Source organism: Salvelinus alpinus, chromosome 29 (genome assembly GCF_045679555.1).
Source record: "Salvelinus alpinus chromosome 29, SLU_Salpinus.1, whole genome shotgun sequence".
NCBI classification, from domain to species: domain Eukaryota; kingdom Metazoa; phylum Chordata; class Actinopteri; order Salmoniformes; family Salmonidae; genus Salvelinus; species Salvelinus alpinus.
In genome coordinates, this window is record NC_092114.1 from 23351845 (window position 1) to 23364166 (window position 12322).

General features: G+C 45.2%; 1 protein-coding gene across 2 annotated transcripts in view; it reads left to right on the top strand.

The window, feature by feature from the left end:
* The first annotated feature begins 565 nt into the window (after positions 1 to 565).
* LOC139559325 (protein tyrosine phosphatase type IVA 3) overlaps positions 566 to 12322 on the top strand; it is a 64846-nt gene continuing 53089 nt past the window's right edge. Inside the window, exon 1 of one of the 2 annotated variants that reach the window (XM_071375225.1) lies at positions 566 to 723. The gene's annotated coding sequence lies outside the window, so the exon portion shown is untranslated. The remainder of the gene's footprint in view (positions 724 to 12322) is intronic. The other variant, XM_071375221.1, reaches the window with a different exon arrangement.

Genomic DNA, 12322 nt, shown 5'->3' on the forward strand with positions numbered 1-12322 from the left:
GATATTTTGTAGGCTGATTGATAGGCCAGGCCTGCCAATGCAGTTTCAATAACGCGTGCTACTTTAGGTTAACCCTGCAGTGATGTCTAGTTTATAAATAATGAACGTAATTTTTTTAATTCATTTTTTCACGACTATGAAGATTGTGTTTTGGATAGCTCTAGGTAATAGTAAATGGGCTAGGCCTACATGGGCTTGAACCGGCTTGAACTCATCACATTAGTATGCTATAATAGGCCTGCAGAGAAATATCCATTGTCATCTCCAAGTCCTGTGCATTTTACATTTATTTAACTAAGCAAGTCAGTTAAGAACTAATTCTTATTTACAATGAAGGCCTACCCCAGCCAAACCCTAACTACGCTGGGCCAATTGTGCGCCACCCTATGGGACTCCCAATCACGGCCGGTTGCGATACAGCCTGGAATCGAACCAGAGTCTGTAGTGACGCCTCTAGCACTGAGATGCAGTGCCTTAGACCGATGCGCCACTCGGGAGCCCATCTGGTCCACAGCATAGGGTTTGTGTAGCCCAGTCCAGCCGGCGATTCGAATTCCCGCCATAACAACTTCATTCTTTTCCCATTTGTCCCGAAATCATGCATTCAGAATCTTGACTGACGCACGTAGCTAGTGGGATGAACGTCAGTGCATATGAACCCAATACTCCGCCTTAGACCTACCGGTATTATCAGCCCAGATTTTATCAGCAGGAAAACGACTGGTGAGTAAACTACTAATCACAAACCTACACCAGTAGGCTAATAACTTGTTTAGACACTACTCTATCTGTTGACAAATAGTCTATTGCAGGCCAGACTGGTGCACATAGCTCGAAATATAACGTTATGACAATTTCCAACAGCCATGCGCTGAGATCGCCATGCAATGCATGCGTTCTGCTTGCGCTAGTGCTGGGTGTCTTCCTGCTTCTTGGTCAGGGTAGCTTGGCAACATTAGCTATAGCCTAGTAATTTAGTGGCAAGCAAGTTTGAAATGATAACGATTGATTAGATGGCGACTGAACTTGAGATTGTATAGAGTTCTCAATCACGACTAATCGAATGCGGCCGATGCAGACAGACTAAACATGATTCCACATGTCTCTTGTTCTGTTATCTCATTTTGTCGAAGTAGCAACAATGCGATACAATGTAACGTTTGAGTGGAAGGATCGTGTAATGTCTTGCTACTTTGTAACCACCATGTAGACAACATTCTGTCACAATCTATAATGGGCTATGGACATTTGTAGCATTGTTGCAATCATTGAAGGCAGAAGTAGGGCAGTTCTTGCAGGTTATTTTATTCTTCAACCATGAAACTAACGTCGATAGTAAGTAAGGTCATTCCATATGATTTCAATCACTTTCTGACTGCATCCCTTTTGATTTGAACGAAACTTTCCGTAGGCCAACATGTTTTCCCCATAGTAGAAGTGGTCACAAATATACTTTTTGGACCTGAATGCCAAAACATTCCGGAGATAGGTGCTCAAAGTTGACCCATTATCAATACCCCATCCATGTCTTCATCACTGAAAAAGATAAACGGTTGATATCATTTGAAAGCTGACAAACAGGCTTGTTAAACTGTTTTATGATTTCTATAAAGATAGAATTTTGTTATTTTTTTTTACTTTAACAGCAATTATCAAAAAAAGTGTACAAAACATTTTTAAAAACCTGCTCTTTCCATCACATAAATTGACCAGGTGAAAGGTATGACCCCTAATTGATGCCACTGATTAAATCCACTTCAAACAGTGTAGATGAAGGGGAGGAGACGGGTTAAAGAAATATGTATTTTTATGTATTGAGACAATTGAGACATGGATTGTGTGTGTGCGCCATTCAAAGTGTGAATGGGCAAGACAAAATATTTGAGTTTGTGTCAAGACCTGCGACGATGCTGGGTTTTTCATGCTGAACAGTTTTCCGTGTGTATCAAGAATGGTCCACCACCCAAAGGACATCCAGCCAATTTGACACAACTGTGGGAAGCATTGGATTGAACATGGGCCAGCATCCCTGTGGAATGCTTTCGACCCCTTGGACTATGCCCCGACGGATTTAGGCTATTTTGAGGGTAAAGGGGAGGTGGGGGGTGTATGTTGTAGCTTGGACCCTGTTTTACATAAACTGAGGTGCTTGTTGTGCCTGCCATCAGTTGAGACATGACATACTCTTAAATACAGGGTGGGTGTCATGTTTTGGTTAATAAATGTACTAACATTTTAAATGGTACCTCAAATATGTTTTTAGGTCCACACATCAGAGAATGTTGGCTTGAATGGGGATATCCATTGTTATAAATTCAACTGTCAATCTTCCATAGGAAACTGATTGAGATAATAGAAATATAGACAATAGAATAAACATTCCCATTCAAATTGACATTTGAAAATGGGTGGACCAGCGGCCATCTTTCTGGTAGTAATTGGAAGTTAAAGTTTCAATTCAATTTAAATGTCAATGGTTTACCAGCTAAATTTCAAGGGTCTGAGAGGATAGGCCTATGAATTCGATTTATATGATTTAACTGACAACCACCTTGTATTCAGCAGTATACTGTGTCTCAACCGATGATGGATGGGCACAACACAAACATTTAAGATGATGTCAAATAGGGTATAAGCTACAATATTTGTGAAAATGAGAGGTGACCATAACACCTCTAATGGTTTCCCCTGTAATGATCCAATATGCCTTATCATCTTGAGTGTAGGTTATTGTCACGTCCTGACCAGAGTTCTTATGTGTTGTGCTTGTTTTAGTGTTGGTCAGGACGTGAGCTGGGTGGGCATTCTATGTTGTGTGTCTAGTTTGTCTGTTTCTGTGTTCAGCCTAATATGGTTCTCAATCAGAGGCAGCTGTCAATCGTTGTCCCTGATTGAGAATCATATATAGGTGGCTTGTTTTGTGTTGGGATTTTGTGGGTGGTTGTTTTCTGTGTCAGTGTTTGTGCCACACGGGACGGTTAGTTTGTTTTGTTATTTTGTAATTCTATATTGTTTTCATGTTATTAAATCATGGAAACTTACCACGCTGTACATTGGTCCTCCGATCCTTCTCGCCTCTCCTCGTCCGATGAGAGGACGAAATAGACTGCCGTTACAGAACCACCCACCAAACTCGGACCAAACAGCGTGGCTACGGGCAGCGACAGCAGCGACAGCAGCGGCAGCAGGAGCAGAGAAAGGAGGAATGGACATGGGAAGACGTTTTGGACGGCAAGGGTTGCTACACATGGGAGGAGATCCTGGCCGGAAAGGATCGCCTCCCATGGGAACAGCTGGAGGCAGCTAGGAGAGCAGAGGCACCCGGAGAGAGGAACCGGCGTTATGAAGGTACGCGGCTAGCACGGAAACCCGAGAAGAAATCGCAAAAATTTCTTGGGGGGGGGGGGGCTAAAGGGTAGTGTGGCGAAGGCAGGTAGGAAACCTGCGCCCACTTCCCATGCTTACCGTGGAGAGCGGGAGTACGGGCAGACACCGTGTTATGCGGAAGAGCGCACGGTGTCTCCTGTACGTGTGCATAGCCCTGGCCGGGCTAGATTGAGCATTGAGCCAAGTGCCATGAAGCCGGCTCAACATATCTGGCCTCCAGTACGTCTCCTCGGGCCGGTGTACATGGCACCAGCCTTACGTATGGTGTCCCCGGTTCGCCAACACAGCCCAGTGCGGGTTATTCCACCTCCCCGCACTGGTCGGGCTACGGGGAGCATTCAACCAGGTAAGGTTGGGCAGGCTCGGTGCTCAAGGGAGCCAGTACGCCTGCACGGTCCGGTATATCCGGCGCCACCTTCCCGCCCCAGCCCAGTACCACCAGTGCCTACACCACGCACCAGGCTTCCAGTGCGTCTCCAGAGCCCTGTTCCTCCTCCACGCACTCTCCCTGTGGTGCGTGTCTGCAGCCCAGTACCTCCAGTTCCGGCACCACGCACCAAGCCTCCTGTGCGTCTCCAGAGCCCTGTTCCTGCTCCCCGCACTAGCTTTGAGGTGCGTGTCTCCAGCCCAGTACTACCAGTTCCGGTACCACGCACCAGGCCTATAGTGCGCCTCGAGAGTCCAGTGTGCCCTGTTCCTGCTCCCCGCACTAGCCTTGAGGTGCGTGTCTCCAGTCCGGTACCACCAGTTCCGGCACCACGCACCAGGCCTACTGTGCGCCTCAGCAGGTCAGAGTCGTCCGTCTGCCCAACGCCGCCTGCACTGCTCGTCTGCTCAACGCCGCCTGCACTGCTCGTCTGCCCAGCGCCGTCTGAGCTGCCTGCCTGCCCAGCGCCGTCTGAGCCATCCGTCTGCCCAGCGCCGTCTGAGCCATCCGTCTGCCCAGCGCCGTCTGAGCCATCCGTCTGCCCAGCGCCGTCTGAGCCATCCGTCTGCCCAGCGCCGTCTGAGCCGCCCGTCTGCCCAGCGCCGTCTGAGCCGCCCGTCTGCCCAGCGCCGTCTGAGCCGCCCGTCTGTCCCGAGCCGTCTGAGCCGCCCGTCAGTCCTGAGCCGTCAGAGCCGTCCGTCAGTCAGGAGCCGCTAGAGCGTCCGTCAGTCAGGAGCCGCCAGAGCCGCCAGCCAGTCAGGAGCCGCCAGCCAGTCAGGAGCCGCCAGAGCCGCCAGCCAGTCAGGAGCCGCCAGAGCCGCCAGCCAGTCAGGAGCCGCCAGAGCCGCCAGCCAGTCAGGAGCCGCCAGCCAGTCAGGAGCCGCCAGAGCCGCCTGCCAGTCATGAGCTGCCCTCCAGTCATGAGCTGCCCTCCAGTCATGAGCTGCCTTCCAGTCATGAGCCGCCATTCAGTCAGGAGCTGCCAGAGCTGCCCTCCAGTCATGAGCTGCCCGCCAGTCATGAGCTGCCTTCCAGTCATGAGCTGCCTTCCAGTCCGGAGCTGCCTTCAGTCCGGAGCTGCCCTTCAGTCCAGAGCTGCCTCTCTGTCCGGAGTTGCCCCTCTGTCCTGAGCTGCCCCTCTGTCCTGAGCTACCTCTCTGTCCTGAGCTACCTCTCTGTCCTGAGCTACCTCTCTGTCCTGAGCTACCTCTCTGTCCTGAGATACCTCTCTGTCCTGAGCTGTCTCCTAAATCATGTGGGGGCCTTTTGGAGGATTCCTAGGCCAAGGTCGGGGGCGAGGGTCGCCACTCAAAGGACGCTAAGGAGGGGGACAAAGACAGTGGTAGAGTGGTGTCCTCGTCCTGCGCCGGAGCCGCCACCGCGGACAGATGCCCACCCAGACCCTCCCCTTGAGTTTTAGGGGTGCGTTCGGAGTCCGCACCTCAGGAGGGGGGTACTGTCACGTCCTGACCAGAGTTCTTATGTGTTGTGCTTGTTTTAGTGTTGGTCAGGACGTGAGCTGGGTGGGCATTCTATGTTGTGTGTCTAGTTTGTCTGTTTCTGTGTTCAGCCTAATATGGTTCTCAATCAGAGGCAGCTATCAATCGTTGACCCTGATTGAGAATCATATATAGGTGGCTTGTTTTGTGTTGGGATTTTGTGGGTGGTTGTTTTCTGTGTCAGTGTTTGTGACACACGGGACGGTTAGTTTGTTTTGTTATTTTGTAATTCTATATTGTTTTCATGTTATTAAATCATGGAAACTTACCACGCTGTACATTGGTCCTCCGATCCTTCTCGCCTCTCCTCGTCCGATGAGGAGGACGAAATAGACTGCCGTTACAGTTATACAGCTGGAGACTACAATTGACCATTTGGTTGACTTGGGTGTTGCGAGGTCGTACCACTGCGTAAGAGGAGGAGTATGTGGTGCAATTTGTCCTCCAATACAAATTCTGGTGAGTCAAGAGTTGGGCTGTTTCTTTGTGCTCTTAAATGGTTTACACTTTTTATATTGAAATGTGATCTCTACATATACACATTGCTGCATTTCTTTGGGATTCCAGTGAGAATTGCTTGACCACAACCTCTTCTACACATCCACCACGAGAGGGACCTCACAAGGAAGCTTTACCAAGTGCTTTGGTCCTACCTGTAGAGCCACTGAGAATTCAGCAGCTCCTTGCCCCCTGCATTGCCCCCCTCCCCACCCCTCTCTTTCAAAAGGGTCCACATGACCCCCTGTCCCCATGCCAGAGAAAGGAGCGGTGGTTTCTCCACTCAGTCTAAATGACGTTCGAGATGCCTCCAGACGTCTAGTTGTGGTTGTTTTTGAGGTCTGGTCTTGGCCAGATGCCTGCTGCTCCTCTTAGGACGGGGTCGTATTCAGTAGGCACATAATGGTATAAAATCATGTGAAACAGGGAGATACTACCTGAAACTGTACAATGAGAAGCACCTGTTTTTATTTTCTCTTGTGCCCTAATGGAGGGATTCCCAAACTCTGTCCTCGAACTTGATGATGAGTTGGTTATTTGAATCAGCTGTGTAGTGCTAGGGCAAAAAACAAACTGTGCCGGAGGCCCCAGGACCGAGTTTGGGAAACCCTACCCTAATGAACACAACCCTTTTATTTTAGCCTAATTTAGCCTGTTTCTGCATTTCTACTCTACATTCAGCTCTGTACCTTTCCAATGAGAAACACTTGTTTTCTTTCTCTTAGTACCTAATGAACACAACCCTGTATTTAGTGAAGTTGCTGCTCTACATCTGGTCTTTCAGAAAATAAACAGCGACTTCCACAAAATCAGTGTGTCGTTCCACATCAAAAAGCACAGGAGGATTTTGACTGTCAGATTGTGTTGGAATTCATTTGTTAGTCAGAAACAAATAAGATTAGTGTCCCTGAAACATTAATTTGTAGAAATATAATTTGATCGGAGAGATTAAGCTAATTGATTGCCCCCAAATTAGTTATTTTAATTTATAGGATTCATATAGTATTAATTAAATATAGTACCTAACATCTAATTCGGACCAAACTTCTTCCTATCATTAAGTACGACATGGGGAATTCAATAAACTGATCAAAAGCCACCCACAGACCTCCATGCCAATCCAACCCAAACAACCAGTATATAGTATCAGTTCTCCTCTATGCCTGACAAGTAGTATGGAGCTGTGGCTTGGAGTATTGCTTCTTCATACTATGACATGTATTCCCTGTGAATCTGGTCGTTCACCCCCCCCCCCCCCCCCCCACCGTTCAGAGAAATTAGCCATTGAAGTCACTTGCATTATTTACCATAGTAAATGAGTTTGAATTACCAGATTTTGCCCACTAGATGCTGCTGTACCTGCCACACCCTTTTATCGATGTTGTCTTTAGTGTTTATTATATAGATCACAACATTTTCTTTGCAACTTTGGGTAGAAAACCAATAGCTTTTGCTCATGATGACAATAAATTGTGTGGTCAACCTCACAATTTAAGCCAGTCCTCCATGAATGCAATTCAGTTTGTCCTTCTCTTAGGCTAAATCTGTGTCCAGGAAACGGCCCCTGTGTGTGTGGTTTATTCCCTTCAAAAAAGGTCTGGATTAGTTGGACCATTCATAGTGAACAACTAAACCATTGGGCTACAGCAGTTCTAATGACTTCAATGTTATGGTCTTCAATGGTAAAAGTCCCAAACATACCAATGTATAGTGCTTTGTAATGGTATGAGTCAATGTACGCGTGGAAATCTAATCAGCATAATAGAAAAATACCCATCTAATTCCATCTGTTTAATTCATTGTAAATGTCAGTAATGTTTTCTAATAATTTTCCTGCCTGCGTCTCTGTCTCTGAGTCTCTCACCAGTTTACCCGTTGCAGCATATATTTTCCCATTGAATGTAATGTATTGACTTAGGCATCATGAGTCATGACGTTCATATTTTGCGAACTGCATTTCTTTCATGGAGGACTGGCTTGACCTGTGTGGTTGACCACAACATTTATTTTCACGATGAGCAAAAGCTATTTGTTTTCTACCCAAAGTTGCAAAGAAAATGTTGTAATCCATTAAATAAACACAAGAAACCAGCAAAACTGATGAAAGGGCATCTAGTGGGCAAAACATGGTACTTTCTCCAACCCTAATCTAGCGCCACTGATTCTAATAAAAACAGTTTGTCCCCAGCGGTGTTAATGGTACTCTCCGTGCGTATAACCAGGCATAACAGGACACTAGGGAGGACCTCCTTTAGGGCTGTGTGGTGTTGGGTGTGTATAAAGCAGGCTGGTATGGTGGTGACGACGATGATGATGATGATGATGAAGCAATGTCTTAACTAGGCTCTCGTTAGGTGAAGCCAGTTTTGGGCCCCATTTTATAAAATGTTCTTAATTTTTATAGTACATTTCAGTGTATTTATTTTGTAAAATATGAGAACATTTTGTTTATATAATGTTACATGGAGAGGATGGGTGGCTGGGTTAACCCCTTGTGCACCACCATTGGGTTGGCTGCATGTTTGTGAGACTGTTTTACACTACGGAGTCCATGTCTCTCCTTCCTCCCAAAGTGCGCACTTATTCACTTCCCTTCACTGATTTGAAATGACTGATATAAGAAAAATGGTAGAAACTCCCACCAGCCCATGCCTCCACCAATCCAATGCTTTTAGGTTTGTGGGAATTAGTGAACGAGTGCACACTTCAGGAGAAAGGACATATTATTGGGACAACTCTATGCTTGCTGGAAAGGATGTGGAAGTTAAAAAGATTGGATGTAGATGACAAGAAGCTGCCATAGTTGTCAGGTTTTGGCCAGGACTGTTCAGGTTTTGGTCACTAGATGTCCCCATTGCACCTTTTTTGTACCTTTTGTTTTTTCCTTGCTCTAATTATTGTTTGCACCTGTGTGTCGTTCCCTTGTTAGTATTTAAACCCTGTGTGTTCCTCAGTTCTTTGCTCAGTGTTTGTATGTTAGCACCCAGCCCCAGCCTTGTTGTGAACATATATTTCTCTTATTGGATTTTCCAGAGGTTCTCTGGTTTAGTGCTTGTGTATTTTTGAGTAGTCTTTTGAGGTTTGTTTTTCCCTGCTGTTTTTACCACTTTGTGGAGTTTCTTTGTATTTTGGAGGATATCCATTTTGTGCCTCTTGGCTTTATTTTTGGACGTGGTGGATTTATATTCTTTGCCTGAAGATCTTGTCCTTTTATTAAACCACCATCTCTAGTACTGCTGAGTCTGCCTCATCTTCTGGGTTCTGCCGACTATTAGTGACTGTTTCTCTCACCGGGTCCTGACAATAGTGAAATGTTCCACGGTGGGGTCAGACTTCCCTGCTGTCATCTCACCAGGATTCATTCAAATTGGCCAGATTGCTGTTATCCAATGTATCAGATTCAGACCTTGGTTCAAAATCAAATACTATTTGAAATCTTTCAAATATGTTGAGCGTTTGCTCTAGTCTGGCTGGAGTGGAAGATGAGCAGGGTTTTGGGACTATTCTATTGGTCCATTAAGCTAGGCAAGCTCAACCAAGTCACATTGAGTAACATGAAAAACAAAGCAGGCTTTTCTAGATAGGTAGGTGGTAACAGGATGTGGTGGTGGAATGGACTTAGTTTTGTAAGTTTTTTGACAACGCTATGGTTTCAGCATGTACACAACACATGCTCCAGGACATTTTGGCTGTTCATGTTTTCTCTGGTTTCACCACAGTCTAATGTCTGACGTCATGCTGTGCAAAGGGTCATTTCCATGTAAAAGCCCCATGAGCACTAACGTGAAGTTCAAATGAAAGCTGACTTTTTAAAATATATTAATTACATATAATTATTTAAACCATTTTCCATCCTAAAAAGGAATAAGCATAGGTTTTGATTTCGGGTTTAACAGATGGAAAAGGGGTCTTATAAAACATCTAGCAGAAAAAGTCTTAAGGTATTAGAAATTCATCAAAACACTAAAATGTTGACGCAAAGACCCCCGCCAGTGCCAACTAATTACAATATTTAGATTTCGTTTTGCAGAAACTATTTGATTCTGTAAGTTTAAGTTCATGAGGAGGGAGGATAATGAAAGTTCACAGAAGTAACAAGTAAAGTTAAACCTACCAATTACTTTGTTTTTACTGTTGATAATTTGGTTTAGGATTTATTAAGTAATTAACCTTTTACTTCAGTGGGCTAAATCAGGGTCACGCAGAGTGTTTCTTGGTAGTCTTAAACAAATCTACTTTGAAACAAAAGTATACACCTCACACACATGGTTATGAGCTTAAAAAAATAAGACACCTGTACCATGTCAGATATAGAGTTTAAATACATTTTGAGTTTGCATCCCAATATTACACGTTATATACATCACAGAGGATCAAAATATAACAAAACCATTTGACATATAAACACCAGATTTTGGCGTGTTTTTAAATATAGAATTATGTAACATTCCACCCATGCAACTAGGAATTCATAGTAGTCACACACCACAGTTGGGCCACCTGCTACTGTACTCCCTTCCACTGGCAGCTCAATGTTTTCTTTCTCTTTCTGTCGCATGGTGGTCAAAGCAAGAGTGTGAAAACAGTCTGAACAACCCCCTCCCCTCTCTTTCCTTTGTGTCTCGCTCTCTCTCCCCCTGTCTCTTCTCTCTCTCTCGCTCTCTCTCCCCCTGTCTCTTCTCTCTCTCGCTCTCTCTCCCCCTGTCTCTTCTCTCTCTCTCTCTCTCTCTCTCTCTCTCTCTCTCTCTCTCTCTCTCTCTCTCTCTCTCCCCCTGTCTCTTCGCTCTCTCTCCCCCTGTCTCTTCTCTCTCTCTCGCTCTCTCTCCCCCTGTCTCTTCTCTCTCTCTCGCTCTCTCACCCCCTGTCTCTTCTCTCTCTCCCCCTGTCTCTTCGCTCTCTCTCCCCCTGTCTCTTCTCTCTCTCGCTCTCTCTCCCCCTGTCTCTTCGCTCTCTCTCCCCCTGTCTCTTCGCTCTCTCTCTCGCTCTCTCTCCCCCTGTGTCTTCGCTCTCTCTCGCTCTCTCTCCCCTTGTCTCTTCGCTCTCTCTCTTCTCTCTCCCCCTGTCTCCCTCCCCTCTCTCTCTCTCTCTCTCTCTCTCTCTCCCCCTGTCTCTTCTGTCTCTTCCCTCTCTCTCCCTCCTTCCCTCTCTCTCTCTCCCCCCTGTCTATTCTCTCTCTCTCCCCCTGTCTCTCCCCCCCTGTCTCTTCCCTCTCTCTCTTCCCTCTCTCCCCCTGTCTCTTCTCTCTCTCTCTTTCTCTTTCTCTCTCTCTCTTTCTCTCTCTCTAATTCAAGCTGCTTTATTGGCATGAAAAACATTGTTGCTTTGGCAATATTGACAATGTATACAATATACATTGTAATAAAATTATAAACAACAAATAATAATATAAAATGGCAGTAAATAATAATACAAAATTAAATACAAAAATAATAACAATAAAATGGTAACAGTCAATAGTAGAATGTCATGTAATAAATATGGAAAATGAAACTATAACTAACTTATAACTAAATAACGGTCATCTTCACCATTACAACTACTATCATCATTACCACTACTACCACCATCACTAAACTGCTATCATTACCATTACCACCCATACCACTACTATTTGGAATGATAAACAATAATAATAGTAATAACAATAATAGTAATAATAAGTAAGTTACTGCTTACTATGCAGATGTTATTATTCAGTGTAGCCATGTTCTCCTCTTTTGGTAGCCATGTCTTTTTATGTCTGCCGGTTTCTATTGCCAATCGGTGGTCACTTAGCCTGTACTTGGTAAGGATCTGTCTCTGCTTCGTATCTCTGACAGAGTAGAGATAATCAGCCAATTCATATTCTCTGTTTAGGGTCAGATAGCAATTTAGTCGGCTTTGGGATTTTGTTTCGTTTTTCCAATGTTGTAAATATGAGTCCTTTGATTGGTTCATGATTTTGTTTATTGGAATTCTTTCTTTTGAAGCAGTGCTGGTGTCAGCTTGGTTGGTTAGGTCCAACACCAGCTTACTGAGAGGGCTTGTTTCTGGGCTCAGCTCTTGGGTTTGAAGTGCTTTAAATTGCAGACTTGAATTTGGACTTGAATTTAGATGGAGCCAAAATTTTCATGATCTTTTCTGTGTTTTCATTACTACTGGAAAGCGGCCCAATTCTGCCTACATGCATTAGTTGGTCTCTCTCAATTCAATTTGCTTTATTGGCATGACGTAACAATGTACATATTGCCAAAGCTTATTTTGGATATTTACAATAAAAAAAATCTCGCTCTCTCCCCACCATGAGCCCTCATAGGGAATAGTGTTACATTTGTAATGCAGACAGACATGGTGTTTTCTATGCAGATTGGGGCTCCGGCTGTGACTCTCTGAGACCGGAAGCTCTGTGACATTAGCCTAGCTTTGTGTGTCTCATTTGAAATCATCCAGCTGCAGGGAATGGGAATATCCCCTTGAACACACAGCCAGAATGTGAGCCGCTTCCTTTGGTTTCTGAATCAAAGCTGTGGTG